Source organism: Lactuca sativa, chromosome 6 (assembly GCF_002870075.4).
Source record: "Lactuca sativa cultivar Salinas chromosome 6, Lsat_Salinas_v11, whole genome shotgun sequence".
NCBI classification, from domain to species: domain Eukaryota; kingdom Viridiplantae; phylum Streptophyta; class Magnoliopsida; order Asterales; family Asteraceae; genus Lactuca; species Lactuca sativa.
The window spans coordinates 14,588,349-14,607,930 of NC_056628.2; positions in this window are offsets into that span (position 1 = coordinate 14,588,349).

Here is a 19,582-nt window from a genome sequence, read left to right on the forward strand (position 1 = left end):
ATCTACATCAAGTTGAGTCATTGTTGGTGTCTCAAAGGTTCCACATTCTTCATCAACTTCCAAGCCTCCCGAGAGGACCCAAAGAACTACATAGGTTGTTATTTCTTCACTTCTTCTTTGGTTGGTGTTTTAATCTTTCTATAACTTGCAGGAATATCCTTGGTGGGTATAAAATGTTTACGCTATTTCAAAAATTAAAGTCTTCCGTTGCCATATTTTTCAAGTTTATGAAACTATTTTTGAACTAAATCCCAACAATTGGTATCAGAGGCATCTTGCAAGTTTGGTTAGATTTTTTGATTTTTGGAAATCTTAGTTTTTGGAGAATATGGATAACTTGTTTTTGTATAAAAATAAGTTCATACATATTTTCTTTGACAACTTTTTGTTATTTTATGTGACAAAAGTTTCATGCATCTTTTGTCATTTAAAGTTGTCTTAGAAAAACAAAGGTTGTTTGATGTGTATATTGATGTATATGATGTGCATAAACAATATACCTTACTAAAATAATCAAAAGGGTCATGCAAAAACAAACAACTTTGGAGAAGGCCTTAATAGTGCTTCAACATAGAGTTAGTTTTAATGTATCATTACTTGATAAGTTCATGCCAATATAAAACCCACAAATATGTTCGGTAGTAATATAATATGTTTGGTGGAAATAATTTTTTGAACATATTTATACGAGTTTTATACTTTCTAGTTTTAAAACACAATAACATTGGAAAAAACATTTTAAGAAACCTATCTCATCTTTTTCAGTATTTCATGCACTAGTCAAGTAAATTAGTTTTTACCTTGATCCTCTTACCAATAAAATCGAGCAACTCCAATAAAGACATGATAAGATCCATATGGATGGTCATTGAGTTGTACATTAAGACTTCTATCATGGATGTGCTTGACGATGTTGGATAAGAACAAAGTTTCTCCAAAATATGCATATGTTGTTTCTGCTAAGGATGTTATTGTACTTTTTCTTCGTTCCACCTCGTATGCGATATCTTTATGTATATAAATCATGATTTCTTGTTATTATCAGAAAGTGGAGATTATATACGACACAAAGTCTATTTTGATATGAAGAAAATGATCCTATTTATATAATAACCATTACATAAAGGAACAAACTTAGTTTCAAATGCAAGTTAATTATACTACTATAATCATTGAAGAAGGTTACAATTCGTCATTCAAAACGGCTGATTGCATTACATAGGTGTCGTGAGTTAGTTTCCCCCCAAAAAACGAATAGTTACATCACATGGAAATCCAAAAGTTACTACACTACATGTTCAAATTCCATGGAATAATAGTTACTTATGATTATTTCGTACTTGCAGATAAAATTTGATTAGTATGTGCTTCAAATAAATGTTTGAGATAAAGTTTATTTATATACACTTAAAATAAGTGTTTGTGCATAAATTCTAAAAACAAATACATCTATAAAACATGTAATGTGGCAATATCCGTTGGTAGATAAAAGTTCTTAGTTTAAATATTTGTAAAACATAAAACACAACATGCCTTGCTTTTTATGTTTCTCTAGGATATAAATGAACATCAATAAATGTTCTTACCAGAGTAGAGCAAAAGTAGACTACCTAGATAATAAATACTACATGATTCCCCATAAACCGAATTATGCTCGACATTATCTTATACCATGATAGTTTAGTACATATCTAGGGAAACATGATGATGCTGAGAATTCTCGATTGTTGACAAAATCGATACAAAATGTGGAGAAGATGAGGTTGTAATCATAATTATTAAAACTTACTTTGCTTGATTATTCAGTATGGAACAAAATACAATAAATATAATAAGGTTATGAAATGAGATCTAACTAGACGAGTGTTTGGACAACACAACTCGAGTTGATTTTTATTCACAAATCTTACTACTGTTTACTTTCCATATTGTGGCACGTGCATAACAACGACGTGACTTCATGCTTTTACGCGATGAAAATTTCCGAGAAACGATTCCTAGATTTTACATTTTGTACTACTATATGATGATTTTCCTAATAGTTTCGCACACCAAGTCTCGACATGAGCAAACAATTAGAGTTGTTTTAGTTTTCAGTTTCCAAAAAAATCTGAAACATCATCATTCCATTACACATTTCAAAGCAACCCACTACAATCGATTTCGTTCTCATGACTAAATACCCAAGACGAGTTAGTTCATTTTCCCACTCTTTTATTTATATGTTTAATTGTTATTATATACAATGAGGGCATTGTTTAACTTAAGTGTGGGGTATGGGGGTTGGAAAAAGGATAACAAACATGCTAGAGTTAAAAATATATGCTAGATTTAAAAATTAAAATAATAAAGACTTGAAAAATGTTCTGACATAAAAAATCTAGTTTATTTTAAAAAAAATTTGTTTTGGTATTATTGCTTTAGAGCTAAGTTTGCTTGTATTATGTGAGATAATTTGATGCGAATCTCAGATATAGTGAAATCATGAGACAAAAACATGAACTTGTATAGGTTGAGGGACATAATAAGTTTTGCTTTGTGAATATCTAGACCCAATAAAAAGCCTACCGCTGAAGATTTATCTCATGGGTCCTTTATGTTAAAATATAGCAAGTCAAGTGCCAAGTTTATATGTTTAATTTATGCATTTTGAGTCTAGTTATATATAATAAATAATTAACAGTTAGTGAGTGGAACCAATCTGTGGCCTTTGAGACTTGGTGAGTATTGACCCCAAGGATATTTATATCTATCCACCTAATTATAAAAGCTTGGATGAATGGGAAGAAAATTGTTACATGAGTTTCAATGAAAGTCATGGGTTCCATTAATGGCTTAAGAAATTTCGAGTACTCCAATGAATTTCTTAGAAAGTCACGAATTGTAATATAGTAGAAATAAAGTTAGTATTGTTTATTTGCTTATATATGAAAGTTGAAATTGAAGTTACGATAAAAAAAAAACAGAAAAAATTTTGAAAAATATAAAATAGGTGAAAAAGAGAAAATGTTACAAAAAAAAGTGTGTTGCAATAATTTTAGTTATATTTTTAGGAAAATTATTATATATAGTATTTTCTTTTTAAAGTCGAGTCACTTGGAATCTGTCAATAACTTTTGAAACGAAAGGGGTAAGTAAAAGGGCATCTGTAGTAGGAATGCAAAAATGAATGTTGTTCTAAATAAGTGGGGAATGTTTTTGAGGGTTGTGAGTATTTTGGATTTGGGAAGTAATTAAGCTTTAGACACAAATATATGCATTGAGGTGAAACATAATTGGTGAATTCAAATTGGGTTATTCTTTGTGATGTTGGTAAGCAAGGTTTTGATGTGATGGTATTAAAATGAAATCTTAATGAATCTAGTTTTGCTTGGGGACAAACAAAATAATAGTATGGGGTATTATAATATGGTCTTATTTAACTATGTATTTTAGGCCATTGTCTTAAAATATTTGAATAAAAATGTTATATTTTTAGTTATATGATACTTAATATGATTTGAAATGTTCAATTATAGTTAAAATGAAAGTTTGGAATTAAAAAGGAAGAAACATGAGCTATTTCCACGACGTATTTTGATATGGTCTTATTTAACTTTGTATTTTAGGTAATCATCTCATGACTCGTAACTCTTATTAACAAGACTCAAGATGTTTTGAAAACTAGACAAAATTTCGGACGACTTTGTGTTTGTGAAAAATCGGATTCCCAGTTCCCATGCTGTGGCAAAGCCATTTCCACGGCGTGGAATATTAAAAAAAATCGTGAAGATTCTGAATTCAGTTCCCACGGTGTGGCAAGTCTTTTTCTGCGTCGTGAGGATGCTGAGACCCATAAATCGAGTTGAAAATTAGCCTTAATGACATATATTCAACCCTAATTTGTTCCCTACGAAAATAACCCCATAAGTGTTGTTTTGAGGGTTTAGAAGGCGGCCACATGACCATTAAACTAATTTAGAGTGATGATCTAAAGGATTATAAAACCGATTCATTCCGAAAATCATTCGGTTTGTTGTTCGTACCACGATTAGCATTCCATTATGATCTCTGTATGTTTTACTTTCTGCTTTAGGTCTTCAAAATCCTATTGCTTTTTGTTAGACTAAATGAATCATTGAGATTATGGATTAAATTGTTGTTTGTTTTATTTATTCTCATTTAATTATTATGTTTGCTTAATAAAAGATCCTTATGTGTTAAGGTAGCTTGATCTACTATTTATTGTTGAGTAATTCATAAATTAGACAATCAATCTAAGTTTGCTTGAATCATATTAATTTTACATTCATAAAATTAGTATGATTGATCAAAACATAGGGTTAAGTAGTAAAGTTTGTAATTTTAATGTGTAAGAATACATATGATGACCGTTCGTGTGTAGTAGCTTCATGATCTTTGATTTACTCTCATTACGAACTGAACAATGATTTTTAGGATAATTAGTTCACTTGATCAATACAATTGAAAGTCTTGAAAATCATAGAATTAGTTGTCAAAAGTCGAAAACTAGTCATACTAGGAATCGGTGAATAAAGAATAAATGTCAATTGAACTTTAGTAATTATCTATGATTTTGAGACGTAATTTTGTCTAAAAAAGTACCCAAAGTGATTCGTTTCCAGTCATTTTATCTAGTTATTTTAGTTGTTGGTTTAATTAGGATTTTAATAATAAAAACCCCTCTTTTATTGCTTTCTTATATTTGGTATAATCTATAATAAAGTATTCTAATACTAAGTCACTATTGTTTCCCTTGAGTTCGACACCCTTGTTTATCAAAACTACATTATACTCAATTAGGGTCACTGCCTATAAGGTGTGTTTTAGATGCGATAGACTAAGAAATATAAATAAATAACTAGGGCATTAAAAATACACATCAGGCATTGATCGTGAAAGTATGAAAAAGGTGCAAGAAACACGGGACATCATAAATGCACCTCAACAACAGAGAATAGTAATACTCTCACTTGTTGCTACCTTATATAATTATGTGAGCAAGGATATCACATAACTATACCTTACTGAAATAATCAAGAGGGTCATGCAACAACAAACAACTTTGGAGAAGGCCTTGATAGTGCTTCAACGTAGAGATAGTTTTAATGTATCAGTACTTGATAAGTTCATGCCAATATAAAAACAAAAAATATGTTCGGTAGTAATATAATATGTTGGTCGCAATAACTTTTTGGGCATACTTCTATGAATTTTATACTACCCAGTTTTGAAAGACAATAACATTGGAAAAAACATTATAAAAGACCTATATCATCTTTTCATTATTTCATGCACTAGTCAAGTAAATTAATTTTTACCTAGATCCTTTCACCAATAAAGTCGAGCAACTCCAATAAAGAGAGGATAAGCTTCGTATGGATGTTCATTGAGTTGTACATTAAGATTCTTGTCATGAACGTGCTTGAATAGGTTGGATACAAACAAAGTTTCTCCAAGGATGTTATTGTACTTTTTCTTCGTTCCACATCGTATGCGATATCTTTATGTATGGAAATCATGATCTCTTGTTCTTATCAGAAGGTGGACATTATGTACGACACAAAAACTCTTTTTATATGAAGAAAATGATCATGTTTATATAATAACTATTACATAAAGGAACAAACTTAGTTTCAAATGCAAGTTAATTATATGACTATAGTCGTTGAAAAATGTTACAATTATCCATTCAAAACGGTTGATTGCATTACATAGGTGTCGTGAGTTAGTTTCCCCATAAATAACGGATAGTCACATCATATGGAAATCCAAATGTTTCTGCACTACATATTCAAATTCCATGCGATAATAGTTACTTTTCATTATTTTGTACTTGCAGATAAATTTTATTAGTATGCACTTCAAATAAAATTTTGAGATAAAAGTTTATTAATATACCCTTCAAATAAGTGTTTGTGCAAAAATTCTAAAACTAAATACAGCTAAACAACATGTAATGTGGCAATATCCCTTGGTAGATAAAAGTTCTTAGTTTAAATATTTGTAAAACATAAAAGACTAAACACCTTGCTTTTTATGTTCCTCCAAGATATAAATGAACAACAATAAATGTTCTTACAACAGCAGAGCAAAAGTGGACTACCTAGGTAATAAATACTACATTATTCCCCATAAACCAAATTATGCTCGACATTATCTTATACCTTGATAGTTGAGTACATATCTAGGAAACATGATGATGTTGCGAATTCTCAATTGTTGACAACATCGATACAAGATGTTGAAGAAGATGAGGTTGTAATCATAACTATTAAAACACATATTTCTTGATGATTCAATATGGAACAAAACACAATAAACCTAATAAGATTATAAAAGGAGATATCGTGAGATGATGAAAATAAAACTGTTAAACATTGATTAGACTTAATGTACACTGTTATTCAATGGATAATGCTAGGTGATTTGTCCTAAACTAGAATTATGGTCAACACAGTAAAATAGATTGTAATTGGTGAAGATGTTTAAATGTTATTCTGTTAACGATGCAAAACAAAAGGCGACTTGGGTAACGCCAAATAATTTGGTATGATAACACTACTGAATAATTAGGGAATGAAAACAAAAGAAAAAATTGGTTGATGGGAATAAATGAAAATGAAAGGAGAAAATTGGTTGATGTGACTAAAGGTTATCAAATAAGATCCCATGTGATGATTAAATGATAATTTCATAAGAGTAACTTATATTCAATAACAAATGTTCTTTATTGGAAGGAAGATGTACAACCTTCTTCACTAAGGACATTACCAAGATATATCTTCAAGGTTGTGTGTAAAAACCTTCTATATCTGATATGTCCTTCATCTTGTTGTCTGAATGATACCTCAACTTGAAGATCTTCCAAAAGGATGGAGCTATAACAAAAGCTTTTAGATATGATATCTTAAATAAGATGTCATGAGTAAGGAAAAATCGAAGAGTATTTTTATGGCCTAAACGGGATGTTGATTATATATATATCTTATAACTTAATTGACTCTATGTCCAATTAAATGGACCGCAAATGGACTAATCACGTGTGAGACTTAATATGATAATGATGATAGGTGATATGACAATTTAATAACTTTGAAAATGTATATATTTATATTATATTCCTGGAAAATGGTTCAACAATATTGTTTTAAATAATAAATGGATAACACATAGAGTAATAGATTGTATAAACTTATCAATACATATGATATATATATATATATATATATATATATATATATATATATATATATATATATATATTTATTTATATATATGCATACACACACACATGTAGACATCAAATGATTGTACTATTTTGGAAGTAATGTTTCTACAATTAATTGTTTATATGCATTGGAAACTAAAATGTACTTTTAGGTAATGATTATATACCATAACAACTCTCTTATTTAAATATATAATAATCCATTATGTTCCAAAAGAAGAAAATATATTGTCATCGTATTCTTCTCGAAGTCATTTTTCAAATGGCTTCTTCTGTTATCAATAAAGAAAATTAAATTAAAAAGACACATATCCTTCAGTCATTTTACGAAGACCTTCAAAGATTAGTAAACCAAAAACAATATGCTCTGGAACTATTCTATGAGTATATTGGTGATTGTGAAGAAAAAATGGAGTTTCTGATAGAGGTAAAAGATTTTGACTCATCCTATCACCGAATCAATGCACATCTTTATCTCTCTCGGACAGTTTCCAAAGATCGTCCCATTTTACATGTAACACCGTAAATTTTCAAACAAAATTTTCATTTTTAAAAATCATGTATTCTCATAAAATAGTTCACAAAACCCGAAATGACAATGTTTTCAAAAACACATATTTAGAAAATGTTTTAAACACAATCCAGGATCCACAAAATGTAACCCCGCCTCGTGTGTACAATCATGTCGACACCTTCCCGTGATCTTGAGAAGTATCTGAAACATATAACACATAACACGATAAGCACGCAGCTTTTTGAGTTCCCCAAAATACCACAAACATCTCATGGCTATACTCAAATAAGACCCTCCGGTCAATGTGTCTCAGTGGAACCCTCCGGTTCTACAACTTGGGTGGACCCTCCGGTCCTAACTCAGTAAGCTCAGAATAATACACAACATAAATCACAAAGATCTAATGCATGATATCACAATACTCAATATAAGCACATAAGACCCTCTGGTTACACAAATATTACAACTCTAGGTAAGTATAGTGAGAAGACTCACCTCGTAAGCAAGTAAGCAAACTAAATACCCCTCAAATAGTCTAAACCCCGCCTACATGTAATAAGCATCTCTAATTAACACTTAAAGATCACAATTCCAAATAAACCCATGATAGTCCCTCTTTAAATATTGGGATGGGTAAAAGACCATTTTACCCCTCCATGATCTCCATCCCTCAAGTTTGGCCAAACCCTAAAGTCAACATAAGTTAGCACTCGAGTCAATAGTCCATGTTGACCCAACTCGTTGAGTTCATCTATACGACTCGTCGAGTCCCTTCGGTTCCTCAGAACCCTCATGAAGGTCCAACTCAACTCGCCGAGTTACAATGTGTTCAGGCTCATCAGGACAAAATCCAACCGACTCGTCGAGTCCCTTAAGTCGAATTCTCATTCAGACGTTTTAAGGCATAACTGATACCCCATAATCCGGATCTATCTTCCTAAGGCTCGAATATCATGTAAAGTTGCAACCTTTACGTACATGCATGGCACATTAGGCTCATAATGCCAATACAAGCTCCAACAAGGGTTAGATGTCAATAAAGCTCGGGTCTTTGGACTCACAAGGCTCCCTACAGTAGAGATCTGAGGTTTCAACCTCAAGCTATGCTCAAATGACTTAATGACACAAGATGGATGAGAGAAAACCCTAAAAACTCCCAAAACCAAGATCTCATAAGGAAATGATCAAGTCAGCATCTTTTTACCTCCAACTGAAGCAAATCTTTGAGGAATCTCTGGATCCAAAAGCATCCTCTTGATCCAAGCTTCATGCTCTCCACTTCTACTTCAAAAGATCTCAAAACTGCCCAAGATTAACTCTATTTTCTCTTTTAGCTTACTCTAGCGATTAAGGTTTCACACAGGGGAGTTGGGTGGCTGGTGAGGTGGAAATGAGGGCTTAAGGCCCTTTAAATGGGACACAAACCCGAAGATTTAGGGTTTCCTCACACAACGCCAACTCGGAGAGTCGGAACTCTGACTCGTCGAGTTGGTCATTAAACCCATGTGGCCAATCTGACTCTACTCGACGAGTCAGGTATACAACTCGTCAAGTCACCCATTAAATCCCAAATATAAATATACATATATTATATCTGAGAGTCGGGATGTTACAATTCTCCCCCACTAGGATCAGACTTCGCCCTCAAAGTCTTGCTCCGGAAACAACTCGAGGTACTACTCGTGCATCTTGGACTTTGGCTCCCAAGTCCACTCGGATCACCTATGGTGCTCCTACTGCACCTTAACCAGCAGCACCCCCTTGTTCCTTAGCATCTTAAACTTTCTATCCAAAATTGCTATCGACCTCTCAATGTAGTTCATGCAAGCATCCTCCTGAATGTCCTCTAACGGTACCACTGTCGTCTCATCGGCTACACACTTCCTCATCTAAGACATGTGGAAGGTGTTATGAATCTGGCTCAACTCTGCAGGTAGCTCCAACCGGTATGCTACCTTCCCCACTCTAGAAGACACTCTGAAAGGACCGATATATCTGTTGGATTAATGTCTAAGTCCATAACTATAATTGGTAAGACTTGACCCGACCCGGCATGGTCCATTTGGGTTACATGGCATCATGCATTTGGATAGACTATAATGAGAGAAATAACACTTAATGTTTGTTAATATATTATAAGTTCTAATATATTAATAAGATTATTTAATTAGTATTGATCAAGAATTAATCTAGGATTAATTAAGTGATCAAAAGAAGAGTAATTAAATATATGGGTTGATTGTGTAAATCATCCATACTTGTATAATGGGCTAATGCTCCATGGATTATCAAGTTGGGCTAAAACCCATAGGATGCTCCATGGATGCTCCATGGTGTATTTGAACCCATGGATCCAAGGAAATGGAAGGCCATGACCATTAGGGTTTACCCTAATTGTGACACTATATAAAGATCATATCATTGGGAAAATCGGCCACTATGAGTGAGTGATAGGGCAAGCCGATTTTCATGAAGTGTAGAATTCTCTCAAGTCTTTCCAAGTACATATGATGTTGTGTGAACCATTTGAGGTGTCACACTTGGGGCACTAGGCATTCAAGCTTCATGAAGACAATCTACATCAAAGAGGTATGTAATTCTAACTTGATATATTCATCTGAATCAATGTTATCATGCTAGTTAGGATGAATACCTTGGAAAGTTCATATTTGCATGTATAATAGAGAAAACATAGATCCAAGGTATTTAGGGTTGCATGTACACTTAGGAGTGTTAGAATGCTCAAAACCCAACAGTGGTATCAAAGCCTAGGCTTGTTTTCTTGTTATACTTGAAAAATTGGCTGAAAAATCGAGTTTTTATGCTGTCTGCTCAGCAGACTTGCCGAGTCCACTGATGGACTCGCCGAGTCCAAAACAAAATGCATCCAACTCGCCGAGTTGGTTCGTGCACTCGACGAGTTGGACCCCCACACAACATATATTCGATTGTTTTGGCTGGAATTGGACTAGGAACATTGCCCTAAGATATTTTTGGACTTATAAACTTGTTTTTGATGTGGTAATGTTCATGCTAATCCAATTTCAAAGATAATTGTCAATAGATTCATGTTTTGTATTAGTTTAAAGTTTAGACTAATTACATGAAAAAGTTTGATTTGAATTATCTTGTTCTTATGAGTTGCTTAGATTAATAGGAAAGTTAATTGATTTTGTGTTTTCAATCCAAATTAATCTAAGAGTTGATTCTAAAATGTGTTTTTGTAACTTGTCCTCAAGTTATATGAAAAGTCACATTTAAGTTTCATAAAACTCAAAAAAGTTGGCAATGGTTAAAAAAAATGAAGAATCTTGTCCATAAGTTATGGAGGTTCAAGAGTCACTTCATTAAGTAATAAAATGTGTAACCTTAATTAATTCCATAAGTTACAAAATAAAGAAAAGTTACATTCTTTTATTAGTTTAAAGTCTTCCATAACTTGTCCTCAAGTTATGGAACATGAAGAGTTTTTTAATTAACACTACTTTAAACACATAATTTATGGAATTAATTAGTTTTGAATAGTTTCAAAACTTGCCCTCAAGTTTTGGAATTTGAAAAGTTTTCACTTATGAATACTTTAATTCCATGTTAGCCCTTAGAATTTTAAAAGTTAAAATTCAACCCTTATACTTTATAATATTATAAGTTAATAATATATATATATATATATATATATATATATATATATATATATATATATATATATACATACATATGTATGTATAAGAGTATAGTCAGTCTTACCGTTAGTAGGCCTCATTCACGAAGCCAGTCTATAAGGGGGTATAAGGTTACTGCCTATAAAATGGCAGTTTAATGGGTGTCCACTCTCACCCACCGCTTCCTTGACTGGTGGAGGGTCGTTAGCCGAACGGGTAAGACAAGGACTAGAATTCTCCCTTCATTAAAAGTATTAATGATAAATACTAAGTAACTAAACTCTTCTTAATACCCAATATTAGTTACTTAGGAAAATGTGAATTTGGTGCTAACCCATGAAATTACACTTTGCACTTTGCTTAAGTCGTTAGTTGAGCGTGTGTGGTTAACCAACACACTAACCTGGACTTAACAAGGTAGGCAAAGGGTAACTTAAGATTTATCATAGTATCGGTGGAGCGTGTGTGGTTAATGTTGGATTAGGTGTCTAAGCCCATAACTATAATTGTTATGTACTTGAATTGATAGCAACATAGTCCTTTTGGGTTGCCCTCAAACCTAACAACCGGACAAGGAAATTATGAAATGAGAGATATTAATTTATTATAAGATTAATAAATTAATATAAATAAATTTATTAATATGTTAAAATATTAATATATTAATTAGAAATCATTATGTTTAATTAATAGTTAGCCAGAAATTAATCAGAATTAATTTTGGGGTTAAAAGTATTAATTATAAGGTCTAGGGACTAGTTTGCAATTATCTAATAGTTGAGTGGAAGACTCTAGAACCCTCTTGGAAGAGGGTGGACGAAATATATAGGGGAAACCCTAATGATTTCGTCCATGGGGGCTTGGATAAGGCCCTTGGGTTTGCTTAGGCCCTAAGCAAGGAGCATAAGGGTTTTTCTTAAACCCTAGATCCCTCAGCTATATAAGGAGCCTCCTGGCTCACATTTTGGCCACTCCTTCTTTTGAAGAAACCCTAGGCCGAGAATTGCATACTCCCTCCCTCTCTCTCCTTCTAGTTTCCTTCTTGCTAGTTCTTGGGTGTGATTCCATTAGAGGCATTACATTTGTGGTGCTAAGCTTCCAAGGAGATCAAGATCAAGTTCAAGAGGATTATCAATTGTTTGCTATAACAATTGAAAGGTATGTAATTCCTAAACCCTAGTTTGTTATTTTCGAAAATAGCCTCTCTCCTCTAGGGTTTTTGTTTTTCAATTCAAAGTTATATGTTCAATAGTTAAAACATAGATCCAAAGTAGGTTGCATGTGAACTTAGGAACTGTTTTTCTAGTTTATTTGTTTTACCTAAAACCCATCAGTGGTATCAGAGCCATTGTCGTTTTAAATTGAATTGCTATAATAGTTGAATTGCAAATTAGGGTTTAAAGCTATTAAACCCTAAAAGGCCAAATTTTCGATTTCTAGGGTTTTTGGTTCAAAGGGTTTTCGGAAAACCCTAGCCTCCATGAACCCTAATCGAAAATAGGGTTAGGGTTTTGGAAACCCTAGCCTCCTCCCTTGATTTTCGAAATATGCTATAAAGATTAGGGTTTCTTTGTTTTGGATAATAGTTGCCTTATTGGATAATTGAGAAAAATAAGGAAATTATCCTATCCCCATATTTTCGAAATCTAGAAGGGATATGGATTAAGATTAAATTAATTGTTTAATTTAATTAGATAATCCTTAAAAGATTTAATAAATTAATTAAAAGTTAATTAATAGATAAATATTAAATCTAGTTATTTGGTTTATTTTAAATTTAAAATTAATGGCTTAATTTTTGAAATTTATATATAAACCCTAAAGTTTTAAAAAAGTTTAAAACACACCTTATATATATATATAATAATAATAATAATAATAATAATAATAATAATAATAATAATAATAATTAAAAGTTAAATATTATATATGTATAAGAATATGGTCAGTCAAATCGCTAGTATGCCTCATTTACGAAGCTAGTCTATAAGGGGGTATAAGGAATCTGCCTATAAAATGGTAGTTGAATGGGTGTCCACTATCACCCACCGCTTCCTTGATTAGTGGAGGGTCGTTAGCAGAACGGATTTGATAGGACAACTATATCTCATTAAAAGTATAATGTTATTAAAGAAAGTATTAGAACATTTTTTTACAAAAATCCCAACTCTAGTTACTTTAGGAAAAATGTGAAAAGTATGCTAAATGAATTGTTTCATTATTCGTTATTTCCGGGTCTTTTCGTTGCATTCACTTACAACAAGAAAGAACCACAGTGTTTGGTGCAGCACCTGCATTTTGGTGCATTCTTCTTTCTTTCCTTGGTCTTCCGTTCCGTCATATTCCTAATAACTTATCCAATGACAACGAATTAACCACAAATGCATCTTTCTTTTATCAAATCTCAGGGACATGGTCTAATCATGAGGGCAGTATTTTATCATGGTGTCGGATCCTAAGTTTTTATGGATTCCTTCTTTGTTACCGGGGTCGACCCCAAAGCCATAATGTCTTAAAACGAGGAGGCCATAGAGAAAGTCTTTTTTATTCCTTTGTCTCAAACTTCGTGAAGAACTCCATTCTATCTCTCCCTAGTTACGAACAAAAAACTGGGGATACGACCCAATTGTACACTCCCTTCGTTCTACGAACCCTTGTTGATTCTGAACTTCATTCGTGAAGGCACCGGACTTTTGACGGGCCAGCCCTTTTTTATGCGCTGTTTTCCCAAAGAAGCTTTGCTCCTCTGGGTGCTAGGCGATCCGGTTTACCCAATTAGGAACAAAAGCATGAAATTGCTTGATGGTTCTTGGTTTATGAGAATTGATTATGCTGATGGTCTATCTACAATCACCCCCCTATGCCCCAATTCAATCTGATTCAGGGCAGGAGCAGGCCGTGTATTATCTCAACAGGGTCTTCCCTAAGAAGAATTATTCGCCGATCGAGAAGATGTGCTTATCGCTTTGCAGCAACCAAGCTCCGACACTACTTCCTTTCCATAATAGTGTTGGTAATTGCTCGAACGGACCTGATTAAGTAAATGCTGACCAGACCCGTGTTGAAGGGGAGAAAATATTTTTTTCATTTATTTATATGCAAGATCGAAGACGCGATTCGCGTGGGTATGTTTTTTTTTAAGAAAGCAAGGAGGTTATTTGTTCGCTGGGCGATTCAGCAAGCCAAATCGCACTAATGCGATTCATTCGCCTACTATCGTGTCACTTGGTTAGCATTTCTAGAAAAAATGGAGACGGAGAGTCAGGCTAGTTTTTCGATAGGAAAAGAGACAGGGGAGTTGGCTGTAATGGATACAATTCGGATGGACGATATAGATTTATTCGAGTTGGTTAACCACTTTTTTAACCGTGAGAGGGAGGTCATTCAGAACCCGCATCCATGAAATTGCACATTATGCTTTATTGGTCGTTACTGGAGCGTGTGTGGATTACCGACACACTAATAGGCACTAATAAAGAGTAGTAATGGGTATCTTATAATTATCATTTTGATGGAGCGTGTGTGGTTTACCAGCACATCAATAGTTAATGATAAAGACAATAAGATTACCAAGCATATTTGCATGGTTATTCACATCAAGTTTGTGATCCTCGGTATCCCAATCACAAATAGTAGAGCATAATCCGAGATTAAAACATTCCACTGAATAGTTTTAATGTATCTCAAAAGAATTAGGAATTTCACTTCGTTTATTTTGTCTAATGGTGGAATTAGTGAATCGTCATTCACCTACCTTTATGGGACTTAAACTTGGATCTCGGCATCCCATTTCCAAGTTGTAAATTGTCATAGTTGGATCCTAACCTTGATATGATATCTTTGGGTTATTATATTGAGGTATTTTGAAATCTAACTAAAACTATCTTTCTTTTCAAATGTCTACTCCTGGAAACACTTCTGCTTCATTATCCTCCAGCCACAACTACTCTTTACTCAACATCTGCTCCAAAGTCGTTATGGATGGCTCTAACTATAACGATTGGATGCGTAACATCAAGATGGTGCTTAGATTCGAGGACAAAGAGTATGTCCTTGAAAAGGAGCTCAAAGAACTTGATGAGTCCAAAGCCACTCCCGAAGAGTATGCTGCCTACAAGAAGCACTATGATGATGCTACCAAAGTGGCATGCATCATGGTCGCAACCATGTCTCCAGAACTGCAGAGGTACTATGAGTATTACTGGCCTTTTGAGATGAACAAAGACCTTATGGAAAAGTACCATAATCGAGCTCGTCAAGAAAAGTTTGAAGTAGTCAAGTCACTCATGGCTTGCAAGATGAAAGAGGGGGAGTCGGTTGTATCTCATGTGCAAAGAATGCAACGCTACATAGAGCGTTTGGTCAAGCTCAACATTCATTTTGATGAGGAATTGGCCATTGACATGGTCTTGAACTCGTTGCCTAATTGTTATGGTCACTTTATCTTAACTTACCATTTGAACAACACTGAGCAGACATTGGCCCAGTTGCACAACTTGTTGCAGACTGCTGAAGCAGGGATGAAGGGTAAAAGTATAGCCTCCACTCCTGCAAGTGCTCCTGTTCTAGCTATTGGACAGGGAAAGGGGAAAAAGAGGAAAGGTCCTCCAAAGCAAAACTGGAAGGCAAAAGTCCAAGCCGGGTCATTTAGCGGAGGCCCAAAAGCTAAGCCCAATGCTTCCATTCCCCATGTCTCTGATCCAAAGGAAGCTGTTTGCTTTTATTACAATCAAAAGGGGCATTGGAAGAGAACCTGCCCACAATATCTGCAGGATATCAAAGATCGCAAAGTGAAGCTGTCTTCAGCAGGTATTTACACTATTTCTTCTAATAACTCATTATCTTCTCGTTCATGGGTCCTTGATACAGGATGTGGTTTTCACATCTGTTCTGATTTGCAGGGGCTAAAGGAAAGTGAGGAGATAGAGCAAGGAAGGATAAAATTGATCATGGGAAACAAGAAGTCTTCACCAGTGACCAATGTGACATCCCCAAAATCTCGGCCAGAAAAGACCGATTTTCATTTATGCTTTTAAATATTTTCAGAGTAAATCCTTTTGATTTGAAAGAGTTGCGGAATTTGTTCCCAAAAACAAAACATGATAAAACAATGTTTACCGAAGCATTTCATAAAAGAAATGTATTTTCATTATAATCAAAACTCGGGGTGTCATGTTCCGATACAGACCAATAAGCATAAACGAATACATTACAAGTCATAGGACAAATATAAACATATGCAGACTTGTAAACAAAACAACTTGATGGTTCATCCATCTCATGCCCTTCCGCCACTACCTGTAATACAATTTAAAACTGAGTGGGTCAGGCTTGGGAGCCTGGTGAGCATATAGGGTTTTCAACCCACAATAAATATCATATTTAATTTTCACCAACCAACAATAACCCAATTACCCATTCCCATTATTCTCACTTTAATGTCCCTAAAGCAACTAACATAAGGGACCTAGTCTAAGAATATTTCATCGGGGCGACAACACATGCTTCGGGGGTACCTCAGCAATATAAGTCAAATAAGGCAACCATGAGGGGGATGGAGTACAACGAATGAACACCCAAGTTCATTAACACCTACAGGTGGCGAACTTGCTAATGTTTCCACAAGTCTGTCTAGAATAGCCAGTGGTCGTCATCTAAACTCCGCTAGATGACTCAATCAAACAACAACGAAGCCTCTCATCTGTTTATTACACACCAACTGTCTACCCATGTTCTACCCAACATATTAGTAGATAAAAATATACATTTGTATACATAGTTTAAAGAAAACCTGTATAGCATGCTTTAATCAACACATATATCACATAACAGATGAGGCACACACACACATAACACATATCTCATAAAGAAATAAGCAGATCTATAAGATAGAAGAGAGTGAATACTCATTCACACATAACACAACCAAATATATACACATAGCACGTATTTTATATATAATACTTCGTATTATTGTATTTGGAAGAAAATAACTACACACTCACTTGATCAGAAGATGATCGGACAGCACTACGGCTTATAGAAGTAGTAATCCACAGCAGATCTGGAAGATCTTCACAAAAATCGAACTTCTCGCGGGCAGAGCTTCGACTCGGGAACCGCACTTCTCGGGATCTTCGGGATCTCGGGACTTGCTTCGGGACTTGGGAATATTACCGGGGCTTCGGGGTACTTTTGGCACGCAAATCGATGCAAAACGGGAGAAAGAAGAGAGAAAATGAACAAAACCCTCGGCTGCCTTCAGATCCCTTTTATTGAGGCTGGAGCCTCGGAGTACGCGGGGCGTACTGCAGTACGCAGCACGTACTGCTTCCGAAATCGTCACTGCATGCGTCATCCGAAGTGTCGACACTATGCTGAGTACGCGGTAGCGTAACCTCGTACGCGGGGCGTACTCTGGATCACACCGGTGACTCGCCTTCGGATAATACCTCCGATTTTGATTTAAATTTAATTACTAAATGATTAATAAACTTCGGAAATTCATAACTTCTTCATACGAACTCCGTTTTCGACGTTCTTTATATCCACGGAAAGGTGAGACCACGCTCTACGACTTTCGTTTAGACTCCGTCAGCTAATTTTGACTTTATTTTTATTAATTATTTTTAATAGGCCCGGACAGAAACTTTCGTTATAAATTCATAACTTCTTCGTTTGACGTCCGTTCTCGCCTAACTTTTTATCGCTTCGATACCAACAATGAGATCTTCGATTCTCATTTAGATTGCTTCGGCTAACAACCGCTCGATCTCAAATCGAGTATTTCAGGCTGTATACCGCTAAGCCGGAACTTCGATAAATCATAACTTCCTCATACGAAGTCAGATTTGGGCGTTCTATATATATTCGGAAACCTCGTTTCAACTACCACAACATTAACCAAAGATATTAAGTTTATTTTACACTTAAATTTTGACGCTTATTTTTATTCTTAATTAATCAAACCACATAATTAAGCAATTAAGCACAAAACACATAATACTCAAATAATACAATCTTATTATTTCAAAACGGGTTACAAAGGTTAACCTAGACTATTATATTGCTACAAATGGCAAGCCCGGAAACACAGGCGTTACAACCAAGATTGGAGTTTATCAACTTTTGCTTAATAATGATGTTAGATTAGATTTATTGAATTGTTGCTATTTGTCTGAGATGAAGAGAAACATTATTTCATTTCATGCATTGTTCAGACAAGGTTTTAAGTATTCTTTTATGATTTGAATGGTTCAATTTCTGTTTATAAGAATGGTGTTTTCGTGTTTGAAGCTTTACCTTGTGATGGTGTATGAAACAGTGACTTGTGTTGATATCTTAGGAAATAGTGTGTTTAATATTGACTTGTCTAATAGTGTAGACAAGGCATGCTTGTGGCAATGTCGTCTTGGACACATTACCAAGAAACGCATAGACCAACTCCAAAAGGATGGAGTGTTGGAATCATTTGACCTAAAATCAGATCATCTATGTGAATCTTTTCTTTTGGGAAAGATGACAAAATCACCATTCACAGGGTCTTGTGAAAGAGGTGAAGGTTTGTTGGACCTCATACATACAGATGTTTGTGGACCCTTCAGATCAAACACAAGAGATGCTAATCGATTTTATGTGACTTTCACTGATGATTATAGTAGATACGGTTATGTATACTTAATCAAACATAGGTCAGAAACCTTTAAAAAGTTCAAAGAGTTTAAACATGAGGTCGAAAATCAATTAGGCAGGAAAATAAAGATACTTAGATCCGATAAGAGGCGGAGAGTATCTTAGCATTGAGTTCAACAACTATCTAAAGGAATGTGGGATAGTCTCACAATTAACTCCTCCTAGGACACCATAGTTAAATGGTGTGTCCGAGAGGCATAATCGAACCTTGTTAGACATGGTTCGTTCTATGATGAGTCGTGCTCCACTTCCAATTCATTTCTGGGGCTATGCCTTAGAAACAGCTGCCCACATCCTAAATCTTGTCCCAACAAAGAAGGTTGCCAAAACACCTCACGAAATGTGGACAGGGAAAGTTCCCTCGTTAGCACATATTAAAGTCTGGGGTTGTGAAGCTTTCGTAAGACGAGAGACTCAAGACAAGCTAGCAACAAGAAGTGTGAAATGTGTTTTCATTGGTTACCCAAAGCAGTATTTTGGATA